The 13130-nt window shown below is 37.9% G+C and overlaps 1 long non-coding RNA gene across 1 annotated transcript; it reads left to right on the forward strand.

Moving 5' to 3' along the window:
* On the forward strand, positions 1-3395 carry LOC128789603 (uncharacterized). The gene is made up of 3 exons (XR_008431465.1): positions 1-262; positions 1748-1855; positions 2469-3395. It is a non-coding gene; the product is annotated as an uncharacterized LOC128789603 (long non-coding RNA).
* The last annotated feature ends 9735 nt before the right edge of the window (positions 3396-13130 follow it).

Genomic DNA, 13130 nt, shown 5'->3' on the forward strand with positions numbered 1-13130 from the left:
TCACAATCCAGCCTGACATGTTCCCAGGTGCTGTTCTGGCATGAGAAAGCTGTAAAATCAGTCATACAGCTTAGCTCTGGGAAGGAGGTGGGACGGGAAGAGGAGTGTAAGATTTCACAATGCTCACTTTTCCTTGTGTCTTCACTGGGTTGAAATGGATGGAAAAAAGCCAATATCCAGCAGAAAGTGGAGGCTGGGGGGATACAGTACTGAACCAATATCCTGGTGATTTATGACCTTCCTGGGACACTGTGAAGAATAAGTGAGTGACAGATTATCTGCTGACCTGTGGGATAGCTCATTTGCTTTTGTTCAAGCAGCAGTTTTTGAGTAGAACTGTAGATCCGATTTATTTCTCTGTTGAACTGAGCTACCTTACTGCTAAATAAATATGTCAGTCAGCTATGACACAAGTTAATTTGTCTGGTGGGAGGTGTTTGTCTCACTCCAAAGGGGAGCCTGAGAGGACGCACTGTGGAAGTTAGGAGGCAGGGAATGGGCAAATTAGAGAATGGGCAAAACAGAGAATGAGTCAAACTGATGGTGGGGACACACTGCAGAGCAACCTGGAGGTATTTGCATGCAGATGGACCTGTGATTTCTGATTCTATGTAGTATTTTCTTAACTATTCTTTCCTTAAAGTTTGTACAAGATTATGGTTCCTGCACTGAGATTAGTCCTTCTCTCCTGGGGTCTCGTCAAATTTAAAAGCTGTACTATGCCTTTTCATAAAAAAAACTCAAAAACACTACAAAAAAACCCCCATAAAACTCCTATATTGTTCCCCTTCACAGCCATGTTTGACCTGATCCTTCATTTGCCTACACCTTAATGTTTATTTTGTGAGATAACCCCTTTTGCATTAGAAGTCTGACCTTTTAAAACTGGACTAAAACGATGAAGTAGAACTGTCCAGCAGAGGATGGAGGAGGATGGCCTGGCATGCTCTGTCTTAGTGTAACAAGCACTTCCAGTGGTTATACTTACATTTTAAATTATTTTTATTTGTACCTTTGGGACTGTAAAGTTAATGTCTACAGCAGAAATAGGAAAGCTACATGGCAGCTAATATTGCTAGTTTTTTTTCAAAAAACAATATTTCAGAAATCACAATTCTACTGGCTTGCTTCAATGTGCATTAACAGTGAATATTCATGGTCAGGCATATTTTGTGGTTATAGACACAAAGCATGGGGAGCAAAGCCCTGCACCCCATCTGACCTTGCAAGAGATCCAATAACAACAACAAGGAAGAGTAAAAAAACATTTCTCTCCCCAGTACTGATTGCCTCAGTCTTGCCCTCTTAATAAGCATTTAAATAATGAAAATGTGAAGGGTGGTGCAGGAGAGAGAAGGGGGGGGGGGGCATGCACACAAACGTTTCTGACTCTTCTTTTTCCCCTGAACACTGATGCCATTGCATAATTATATGGGTTGGCTTGAAAGAATGAAACCCAGTTCAAAATGTATGAGTTCATTTTTATGTTCTACTGAGAAAATTTATTCAGTGTGACTGCTCAGTAGCGAGAGCAGTAAAACACCTTAATCCCTGGTTGAAGAAAGGTAATACCTTGACAGATGTGTGCCTCCTACTTTCCTTGCGGCCATGTTTCAACAACAAACCTTTATTTCTGCTTCTCGGCTGTAGCAGAAAAAAAAAAAATGAGCGGAGCAATAAAGCAGTCAGACAAATCTCAGGAGCCAGGCGGCAATGCAATAGTAATGACAGATTTTTAATGTGGCAGGAGAGATTGACAGGAAAATGTCTTCAGAGCAAACGCACGCCAGATGGAATGAAAACGGTTTATTGGAGTATGGAGGTGCTGTTGAACTGAATAGAGGGCGGGTTTAAGGTGGGTGTTTTATCTGCTTCAAGTAAACAACAACAACCAAAAAAACCAAATTCCACTCACCAGGTATTGCCTTAGACCAGTCTTTGCACCAAGGGGGTATTTTTTGTTTGTTTGTTTATTTGTTTATTTTTCTAGAGTATTGCACTAGGGAAAAACTTTAAAGTCAAAAGTTCAGTCATTACATGCACTGCACAAAAGGAGAAGGCAAACTGGTTTGGTCTCAGCTTTTTTTATTGTTTGCCTCTCTTCCCTCCTTCCTCCCCCCCACCCCTCCCCTTAATCTGAAGGAATTTCTCACTCACTATGAACAGATAAAGATGTTTTGATGTGCTTTTAGATAAATCAGAATTATTTTTTTTTCAAAAAGAGAATGAGGAAGAAAAAAAAAATAATTCCAGCTGATAGAGTAGCTATCAAATCTAGGACAGAAGAAGAAACCTACACTAAAAAAACCTATAAAAACCCATGTAGCTGTTTCTATATCAAGAAGAACAACATCATTGTGTCTTTTTCAACTGAGTAAACTTAACTTGCATGCACTTAGTAATGATAATAAAGTCAAATTCAGCCCTACATCTCACAAGAAAACATAACTATGATTTATTTCATACAGAGCAAAGGCAGGAAAACAGCCATAAATGGGAGGAAACAGCACAAAAGAAAGGAAGAAAATACAACTCTAAACTGTGAATCTCCCTGACATCTTTTCATTATCAGCATAGTCAATGAAGAATGCCACAAAGGAAAGCACATCATATTATTGAAACATAATGGTTTGGGGTTTTTTTGAAGGATGCACTTGTATATTCTCTGTGGATAGCTTTTTTTATTTAATTATATTGGCCATTATTAACTCTGTAATTGTGTTTTACATGTAGGGCTTGGATTAAGTGTTTTTCTGTATCATATACACTTGTATCACTCTTTTTAGTTTTTTCAGGGCTTTTTTCCTTATGCAAACACATCAGAGAGAAAATATTGAGTTGCTTCCTTTATTTGTATTATACTTTAAAACAAAACAAACCTTTTTATCTTTGATAACGTGCTTCTTTTTTTTCCTAAGGAATATTTATTTAGACAGTAAAAAGATGTTATGGTTCTTTCCACTAGTAGAAGTGTATGCACTGAATATGCTCCAATGTAATTTGCAGAAAGTGAGGAAAACACTCTGGAAAAGTAAGCAGGGAGTTTTGCCATGTCGTTTCATCTGATAACTACAATACTATGATAACAAAGCTTTAGGCAATATGCTTAAAACTGACAGAAAACGTAACAGGCAAAGTCTTATAATGATCCATTTATATTACATATTTTATAAATTCATTTGTCTTTTTTTTTCATGTTTTGTCTTGTTCAGAATCCTGCTATAAAGTTCTATTTAACTCTTCTTTTGTATTAGTCCTGACAGAGCTATAAAATTTGCTTGTATGATTCTTGTGGTCTTTGGGGTTTTGCTTCAATTTCCTTAGCATTTGGCTATATATTGGCACACAAGCTGTTCCTCACAATGCAAGAGAAAATACTTTTTTATTAAAAAAAAAAAAAAAACTTTAACTGGTTAAGTCATTTGTCCATATAAAGAATGACACAATAAGATAACACAGAAAAACAAAGTAATGAAGGGCTTGTAAGTGATATTGTGTATACTATTTCCTTGCACTCAAATGTAACTCAATTATCAGTGAATGTAGCTTTTTTTAGTTGGATTGAAGCTGTTTTGTAAGTCAGTGCTGCAAAGGTTATCACATCACTAGGAGCTGTTTTTTTAGAAAGTAAAAAAGTGAAAAAGAATTTTCAGTTTATTTTAGAATCGATTTTACTAGCATTAAATACTCTCCAAAATTAAACTCAGAATTAATATGAAAGCAATGTCGAAGATAAAACTTGACACAACAGGATGTGATGGCTGCCATTCTGTCCTTAAACCACCTTTTTGCAACACACATAATAAAGAATATTAATCAGTGTTTTAAGGCTGTGGCAGTTCCTAGAGACACAATGACAACTTAGGGACAGAACATCCAGCTTAACTGTGAACAGCATTGCCTTATTCTGCACCAGAATCTTCATATTGTTTAAAAATAGATTTTACTGTGTCATCAGCTCCATTCTGGTATCACTAGTAAACTGCACTAGGTATAAAAGCTGCAGTGGAAATTGTACCAGCACAGACACCAAAGTTGCTATTGGTAGTGTGCAATAGCTTTAGTTTTCATTTCAGAAAACACTGCATACTGACTTTCAATCTCAAATTTTATTTTATTTCTAAAATCATACCAAGTATGTCAGCATGCTCTCATGCACCCCCGCACTGTGGAATTTTGATAATGTATGTCCTAACCGCTTAATTGATTGATTAGCTTACTGCAGCTTTCTGAGGCACCAAATTTATCTTTAATAGCCGGAGTCAGGCACGGCAGGCAATCGAGGGGGGGGTCCCTTGGCGTCGATTTGCTCTTAACTGGAAAGTCATTACCACTTAATACATGTAGATTGTGTTGAAAGAAAATTATGTGTAATGAAATGAGGGAAAAATTAGTGGAGTGTTATGGGCGAAAGCAGATGTTACGGAGGAATTATGCTAGCAGAGATAATCACCTTCGCTAGCATTGTGTGTGCTGGGGTGTTAACTCAGGGAGAGAGTTGGTGAGAGAGCTAAATAAATGCATTGATTTACACTGATCCACTTTTCAAACTACAGTATATGACTAGTACACACATCTACAAACACATCCATATATATACACACACATATAGACATGCTCAGGGCTGAACTTTTGTATTTCTGAAGCTCTTTTTTAGCTATTTTCCAGCTACTCACACTATATTCAGAAGTCCTAGCTGGAAGCACAGGGAAGTAGCTGTCGATTTGCATAGTATTGTGAAGATGAGAATAATATCCAAGGGCAGAAGTACTCATAAGCATTAAGATGAGACCTTGTATGCTTCAAAATCTGGACAACCTCTCCTGAGAGAAAACTGATGAATTTGAAAGCAGTCTTTGAGGTTAGCACCAGACATTTTCCAAACTATAAAATTGAAATAAATAGCAGATAGTTGCATAGTTGCAAAAAAAAAAAAATTATAGAGACATAGAATGTTGTGTCTTTAGTTAAACAGCTTGTAAATAAAGGAGATGGAAGAAAAAAAGAAAAAATGAATTATTTCTTTGGATGCAAGTTAGGAATATGTTTTAAGGTAGTAGTTTTGCAGACAGGCAATAATGATAACACTCAGAATCAGGACAAGGGAGGGAAGAAAGATGTCACAGATTTTATTTTGAATGCATTTTAAAACTCTGTGAATTAATCTTTCACCTGTGGGCATCTCCCTGTCCTTTTCCAGTCATGACTGATATATATGCTTGATTATATTTCTTATATCCCAGCATGCAAGGTCAGTATTAATTTTTTTCTTGGGTTTATCTATTTCATATAACATGTGTTTGGATTTAGAATTATCTCTGCTTTATCACCCATTTCATAATAAAAATGTGGTCTCAGGAAGATATTAGTTTGCAAAATTCACTATCAAAACCTTTGATAATTAGGGTTTCCTCATATATCGTTCTGTTCCTTCACTATTAAATGAGGTTTTTATGAGTATAGTTATTGCTGGTGATAATAATACAAATTTTAAAAATTAAAAAAAATAAATAAACCCTCAAGGTTTTGTATTCCCAGTATTACCATTCAGAGATAGGAGGTTAGCAAAAAGACTGTCAATTTTCTGTCACTATATTAATGAGTTAAAGAAGTGCAGCCAGCCCCTCATGAATCAATTGGAAAACTATGATGAATGTTTCAATAATTAAGAGAATAATTAAATTGCTGAATATAAGATGGCACTAAATGAAATAGCTTCGGTAACAGCAGCATATTGCTGTTTATAAATCCAAAGAGCCCCGTTCAACCAGTGCTGAGTCCAGCTCAGATTTATCTGTGTGTCTTTAACAGGCTGTGGGCCCAATCCTGCAGAAGCCCACCCAGTAGCCAATGTACCCCCTGCCTTAGCCCTGCTTGAGGGCAATCATGGTGTGTGCAGGGGATCTGCTGCTCCATCAGAGCCTCCCGGTGCACCTCCAGCCCCCCCAGGTGCGCACTGCACGTGGCCGCCGTCGCGGCGCCCGGGCGATAAGCAGCTAAACTCACGCAGATAACGAAGCCAGGGAATTCGCAGGCACAGCTGACACTCTGACGGTAGCATGCATGATGCTTGTGGAAATACTTTTAAAAGGTGATATGTGTTAAAGGTGAGCTGTAAAGCTGAAGTGAAAATTATGTTAAGTTCAGAAATATGTCCTGAATCTCTCAACTATCAGGCAAGTTTTACTGTAGCTTTCAGAATTCTCTTTTCTCCTGTACAATAATCTGGCAGTTTCTCCTTTGATAAGGACATTCCCAAACATAACTTTTTGTGATATCACACATACCAGAACCTAGGATGCTAAAAACGAGACATCTTAGAAAATTGTCCTTCAAACCAGGGTAGCTCAGAGCAATGCACATAGTTTAAAAAAAATATTATTTGGAGGGAAAACTGAACCATTCCCTAAGCTTGAAAACTTTTATAAATCTTGGTGGGGAGGAGGAGATGATGGGCAATAGGTGAAGTAATTAACTAGTATATGCCTGTATTTTGTTTCGAAACCATGTCACAGATTTTTTATATATATATATATATATATATATATTTTTTTTTTTTTTTCCCTGCTGGAATATCAGCATGTTTAAGCAGAAGTCACAAATAATGCAGGGCCATTTCAGGTGCAAAATTCAACCTAATGCATTTTGTTTTCCTGCCTATGAAGGTCTTCAAGTGTTTTTTTACTGCCCCATCTTTGTCACCTCCCTGTTTCACTGTTTGTTTGGTTTTATTTCCTTTTTCTCTCATTCCCCACTCATTTCTTCTGCTCATATACCACCTTCTGTTTCACCATGCACTCATCTTCCACCAGTCCCTAGCTCTCCCTGCAGTGGGGGCAGCTTTTATTTGCTTGAGGGAGAAGTCTAGGCAAGGAAATTTTCTATTCAGTTCTGAGTTAGCCCCTCTTTGGAGCTCAATCATAATGTCAGGCACAATTTCACCATCTTCTTCATCTCTTATGTTGCTGAATTTATTCTTCCTGTCTCCTTCAGTAGCATATTCCTGTGCAGTCAGAAAATCATCACTGATACACATATTTCACATTTGCCTTCATTCCTTTCCCATCTCTCTTCTACTGCACAGAGGCACCTCAGACACTCCCCTGAACCCCATGCCCCCAATATGTTTCTTTTCCATTTTCCTCTTCCACCTTCAATGCCTCTTTCCTACTCATCACATAAATATATGTTCTGGGTATTTTAAAACCCAGCATTATGTACTTGGAACACTAGTGATTTGAGGTGAAATGGAGAATAAATATAGCCATAATATGCTTTAAAATAGGTGAATTAGTTGAGCAGGAGACTTTTAATGCCACGTAGGTGGTCAGTAAAAAAGTAACAATTACTATGAGACGGAATTTGATATACCACAGTTATTTCCTACTCTAGAGATAGAGCAGTACCATGGTAACCTAGACTCCAGCGTGTGGCAAGTGTTGTTAATTGTATAGATTTTTAATGGGGAAAATTATACTTCTCTTGTCTGAAATCAATTTTTACTGGCAGTGACCAAGGCCCAGAAGGGTATTCTCAAAGGGATGTTGCATGACCTACAGTCTGTACACTACATATTTCTTGCTTATAGTGAGAAAATTTCACTCCATCAGTGGAAGAGGTGTACATTTTTACCTTCTGATAAATCCTGATAAGAAATTAAAATATTAAAAGTTCAGATGGACAGAAAATAATTTTCACTGTAGGTTAAGGAATGCTACATATTGATAGGCCAAGCCCAGAGAAAGGAAACCATCCTGTTTGTATTTGATAATTAATTAGATAATTTAATTTTCATGTATTGCTATTACAGCTTCTTTCTTTAGTGTGGAATTTAGTTTTTTTCTGAAATATCCACATCTATAATGAGGGTGGATGGAAATTTTCTTTGGCAAAATCTACTAGCAGTGGATATTGCTTTGCCAGAATTTAACATTCAGGTCAGAAGTTCTCTTCTGTATGGCTCTGTTTCAGGTGAATATTCAAGTCTAAGAAAAAGATTAAGGAAAATATGTTGTTTACCAGTATTTAAAAATAAATATACCTCTCAGTAGTTTCCTTAACAGCTCTTCAATATGAAAATGGGTCTCAAAAATTGGTCAAACTTTAAGCCTCTGGAAAAAATCCCAACAACATTTATTTATGCTCACTGGAGCCTTTTTATGTTTGTGAGAGTGTCCATGGTGAATCAGGTTGCACAGTTACACCACAGTCCCTAAAATATGCAGCCCTGTCACTTGAGCAGGACTTTGCTCCTGCTTGCTGGAGTTGGCTGGATCTCTGGATATTAGCAGAGACCATCTCTCTCCCCTGATTCTAATGGAGCCCAAAGGATATGCAGCAGGAGGAAAAAGCTTCATACAGGAAATCACCTAAAGATGGGAAAGAAAGGGTGTGAGGAACCTGGGCATGGAGAGCTCTGAGTGAGGGGTGGTGGGCAGACTTGTGCTTAACCACAGAAAAAGACCAGCCACTTTGGATGGGAGCTAATCACACGTTTATTGGTAAGTGTACATGCTCCATCTCTGAAAATTATGGGAAAAAATGGAAAAAATTATGTTGATGCAGAAAATTATGTATGAAATTGGCCACAACATTTAGAAACATGGCAACATATAGATTCTGATTAAGGAGGAACGTGTGCGTATGGATGCTATCCCCAGCTTTGAGAAGAATAACTAAATGAGCAGGACTTGGATATAAGATTATGCAAGAGTAAGAAATGTGAAGAAAGGTGTGCATGAGTGCTACCAGAAGGGAGGTAAGAAAAGGAGAAAAATGTTACATGTTGGAAGGAAAAGGAAATCTCTTCCATCCACCTCTATTAAGCCCAAACATAAAATAACTAGTCCTGAGTTCTGATTTCACTGCACTGTTTAACAAAGAACCTGTAACTTCCATTCAAATAGTTTTCCATCACATGTGTAGTAACAGGTTATGCAGAGGGTAACTGCTTTCCACCACTCTGTGTAAAGATCAGAACAAGCAATGATATTTTCTCTTGTTCAATTCCTATATTTCCAAAACACAATGGAAATGCACCTACAAAATTTAAAGTAAACAGTGACATTCTGATTTCCAGCATTCAACAACTGCAAAATACATGGATTAAAGCTGCTATGGCTGATGCTATTGATTACAATCCATCCCTGTTCCTGAGAGTGGAGCTCCAGTTTGTCTAACCAGTGTAAATGAAACATAAATTTTATGGATAAAATCCCAAACAGGCAGAATTAATTGGGAGGTTTTCAGATTTTCTATTGATTAGATAGGGAATTTATTCACCAATTTTAACAGCCCTATTTCAATAACTACCAAATATTTAGGTGCAAAACAAGTACTAGGACTATATCCAAAGGACTGGGCTTCACTTCTTAACCCTTTGAAATGAAAAATCAATAATGCATCCTGAAGTGTTCACAGTTGTACACTTCTGTTCTCTCATACCGTTCATCTCTCAGTCCAAAAGAGGGACCAGTCCTTTGCAGAAGGACCCAAAGCTCTCAGCAAGTAAGCAAAGTCACCCATCCAGTGCCCTGTGCACAAGAAATATTGCACAATATAAATGTTTTAGAAAATCTTTTTTTTTTGTCTCATAAAATGCATAGTAGAATTTTAGAAAGTAGAGAGTAGAGTAGAAAAATTTGATGCATAGTAAAGTAGAAAAATTTGATGAGTTTTCACATCTTTGTTCTAGTTGCCCAGATGAAGAAAGGGTACTATCTCCCTTTTCCTACAAAACCATGAGGAATTTTGGTGAGGATTAGTTAATTTATGCTGTAGTAACAGTCTGCAGCTACAGTGGGGTTCTTGAGGATAGCCTTGCAGCTAGGAGGTGAAATTCACACTGAAGGTGCATTTTCCTCATCTGTTAGTTTATGCTCCATTATATATTTTCTATTATAATTTGGAGTGGAGGATCACAGAATAGAAAGCTGATGTATTTTAACATGAAATGTTTGCTTTCAAAGAAGTATACCTCTATTTACAGAAAGCCTGGGTAGAGTTTCAAAAGTATTTTTGTCCCTATAGCATCATATTATCTTTTATATTTCTTAATTGAATCCTCATCCTGGAGGCAATAGGTGCTGAACAAACTAGACCTCCCAGGTACAACTGCAGTCTATTAAGTCTGGGCTTGAAAAATAGGAGATAGCTATTTGGTGCTCAAAGATATTTACTTTAAATCTGGGGGGTGGGGGGGGGTTGTTGCTTTGAGTTTTTCAGGGGGTTTTGGGGTTTTTTTTTGGTTTGTTTTTTTGTTTTGTTTTGGGTTTTTTTTTTTTTTTTTTTTTTTTTTTTTTTTTTTTTTTTTTTTTTTTGTGGGGGCAGAGGGAAGGACAAGTTTGCTATTATTTCTTTCCCACAGCTACTTCATGAGAAGAGAGAAACACAGGACGAAATGAATGGAAAGCAGAGAGTTGACAATATTTTTCACAGAATCTACTATAGCTGGCTAAATACTATTAAAAAAAAAAAACCTGCCTTTGATGGAATTTGGAAATGGATTGCTATCAACCATTGTTCATTTACTGGAATTTGCAAATGGATTCCTCTCACCCATACTGTCTTCTAGTTGTGTTTGCTTTCTAGAGACATTTGTAGATTCAATTACTATTGTGGCTATTCACTGAGAATTTCAGAACAGCATGCATAAGTATTGATGGAAACTGGGTATTAGATTCACACACATGAATATGTGCACACTCAACACATTGGAAAAATAAATCAACACCATGTGACTCATCAAAGCAGTCGTATCTAACAAAGCTCAAGAAGTGATTGGGGAATGTTCACAGAGAAGTGTTCCTGAGCAATTAGAAGTACTTAGAGAGGAAAAAGGATCTCTTTCAATTCTTTTGCATAATAAACTCAAGGAAACCTCAGTCTGCCCATGGAGATCCCATAGGCAGAAAAAGGGCTAAACTTACTGACTAAACTATTCATTGTGAATTATTTCCTCTGCTCTAATGTCTGCACGGCATGGAAGCATGGTGCCAGCCCTGCTACACACTGTAATTTTACTCTTCTAGGAATAAAGTGGGAATATACTGCTGGGCATGTTAAAGCACTCTGCAGAGGACATTATATATATTTTCTACATGTGACCTGCCTTTGATTTTTGTGTTGAAAATGGAGTTATCTACCTTCAGAGAGAAAATATTAGCCCACAGACAGTGAAATAGGATGATATTTTTTACTTTATTTCTGTAAAGTGATATTTGGTGCAAAAGCTATATAAGACTGAAATGTAGAGTTTGAGAAATCAGAGGTCAGTACGGCAAATTTGGCCAGATCATTTTTACATGTTTGGGCTGACCATGAATTAACAGTTACTGATTCCTTTAGCAAATTCCTGTCTAATTGTTATTTTTCCTTGATTAAATTGTCCTTTATAAGGACATCTGTTCTGTTCCTTGCCAAGGTGTAAGATACAATCATATCTTAGAATTTGTAAAGTACTTTGGACAACACAGTAATAAATATATTCTGATGATGAATCCTACAAAGGAGACATTGTCCTTCCCCCACCCAGCTTAGCACATCTCACTGTAAGGATATTTTTCTTAATACTGTGACTCTCCCTCTCTTCTGCTGAAGTATTTCCTATAATTCATCCCTTTTTCCAGCCCAGATCCCTCCAGTTTCTGCACCTCCTTGGGACAACTGCATTTCTTCCAAATAACAAGTGAGAACCCCCTCTGCTCTGAGGACCATGGTTTTGATGGGTGGCTGAGTACCAGGGGAAGTATTTGTTGTCACTAAGGGGTCAAAGAAAATTACGCCCTGAGTTACAATCTGAACTACCCCACCCTGAATTCAGGACAGCTTAAATGCTAATTCAAAGACATGCATTACACGAGGATAGTCATGGGAACTCCCTTGCCAGGGAGGAAAACTTGACCTTTCCAGATCTTTTCAGCATCTAGAAGTATATAAGACTGCTCTTCTGAGCTGTCTCGCACAGGGGGCAAATTGCTGTCTGGAGAGGTAAAAAAAATCAGTTTTCATAGCCTGGGGAAAAAGTTTTCATAGCCTGGGGATGACAACTCAAATCTAGACAGCAAGATCTAAGGGGGTCTTTTAATATAACAGAGATATATTTTGTAAAGTTTGGAAAACAGAGATTTGATTTGTAGAAATTAAATCTGTAAGAGAACCTGTGAAGAGTAGGTATGGTGCTAATAGTCTCCAGCATTGTGCCACAGAGAAATAATTCTGTACAATTGTGGCAAAACAATGGCTCGAGAAGTCGCATTTTTGCTGTCCTGGGCTTATGACCAGACATCTGGACACTGATATGAGTGGATAGTCTGAGATGAAAGGACTGGACAGAAGGCAGCAACCAAAGATAAAGAGATAAATGCTAGGGAGCCATCAGCTTTGTGACAGTTGCTGAGACTGAATTAAATCATAGAGGAGTAAAACCCAGCAGGAGATGGGGAAGCATTGACAGAAAGTGGGAAGGCAGAGAGAATACTGAAGGAATTATTGGAACACTGGAAAACAAAACAACCAAGCATCAAGTTGTGGAAACCCATGGCGGGGAAAAGGAGAGTTGTGGGAGCTGGGATGATTTGCTCTCATCTTCTAAGGGCTCCACATTCCCATGAAGGCTTATAGCTTTGCATAAGTTCACACGCAAAACATAAGGAGCAGATTAAGCTGAACTGGAAGGGAACCACAATGTGGGGACGTAATAATTAAAGGCAGTTGTCGGGCAGCTGAAGTGTATGGGAGATTGATTATAAATAGACAGAGATAGGTTTGCTGAAGTGGCTAACGTGACAGTGATCCTGAGGGAATGGACAACAGCTGCAGGCAAGTCCAGGACAGGGAAGGTATACTGGTCCTCTTGCCCCACTCATCACAGGCACTAGCCCCAGTCCAGTTGTGAATCTTGAAACAGGAAGGAGGGAATGAAAAAGCCTTAAACTGTTTACCTCTGAAGACAAAATAATCTGTGGCTGTGTACATTGTGATATTGAGAATGACATCCTGACTCACACTCCTTAGCAGCTTTACCAGTATAACCATCAGGGCTTTGACCATTATTGGGTAAAGCTAGCATCACCCTGGGTAGCATCAGAAGAGACTGCTACCAGGAGGACCACCACTATTATTACTAGCTG

The sequence above is a fragment of the Vidua chalybeata genome, chromosome 6 (genome assembly GCF_026979565.1).
Source record: "Vidua chalybeata isolate OUT-0048 chromosome 6, bVidCha1 merged haplotype, whole genome shotgun sequence".
In the NCBI taxonomy this organism is placed as follows: Eukaryota; Metazoa; Chordata; class Aves; order Passeriformes; family Viduidae; genus Vidua; species Vidua chalybeata.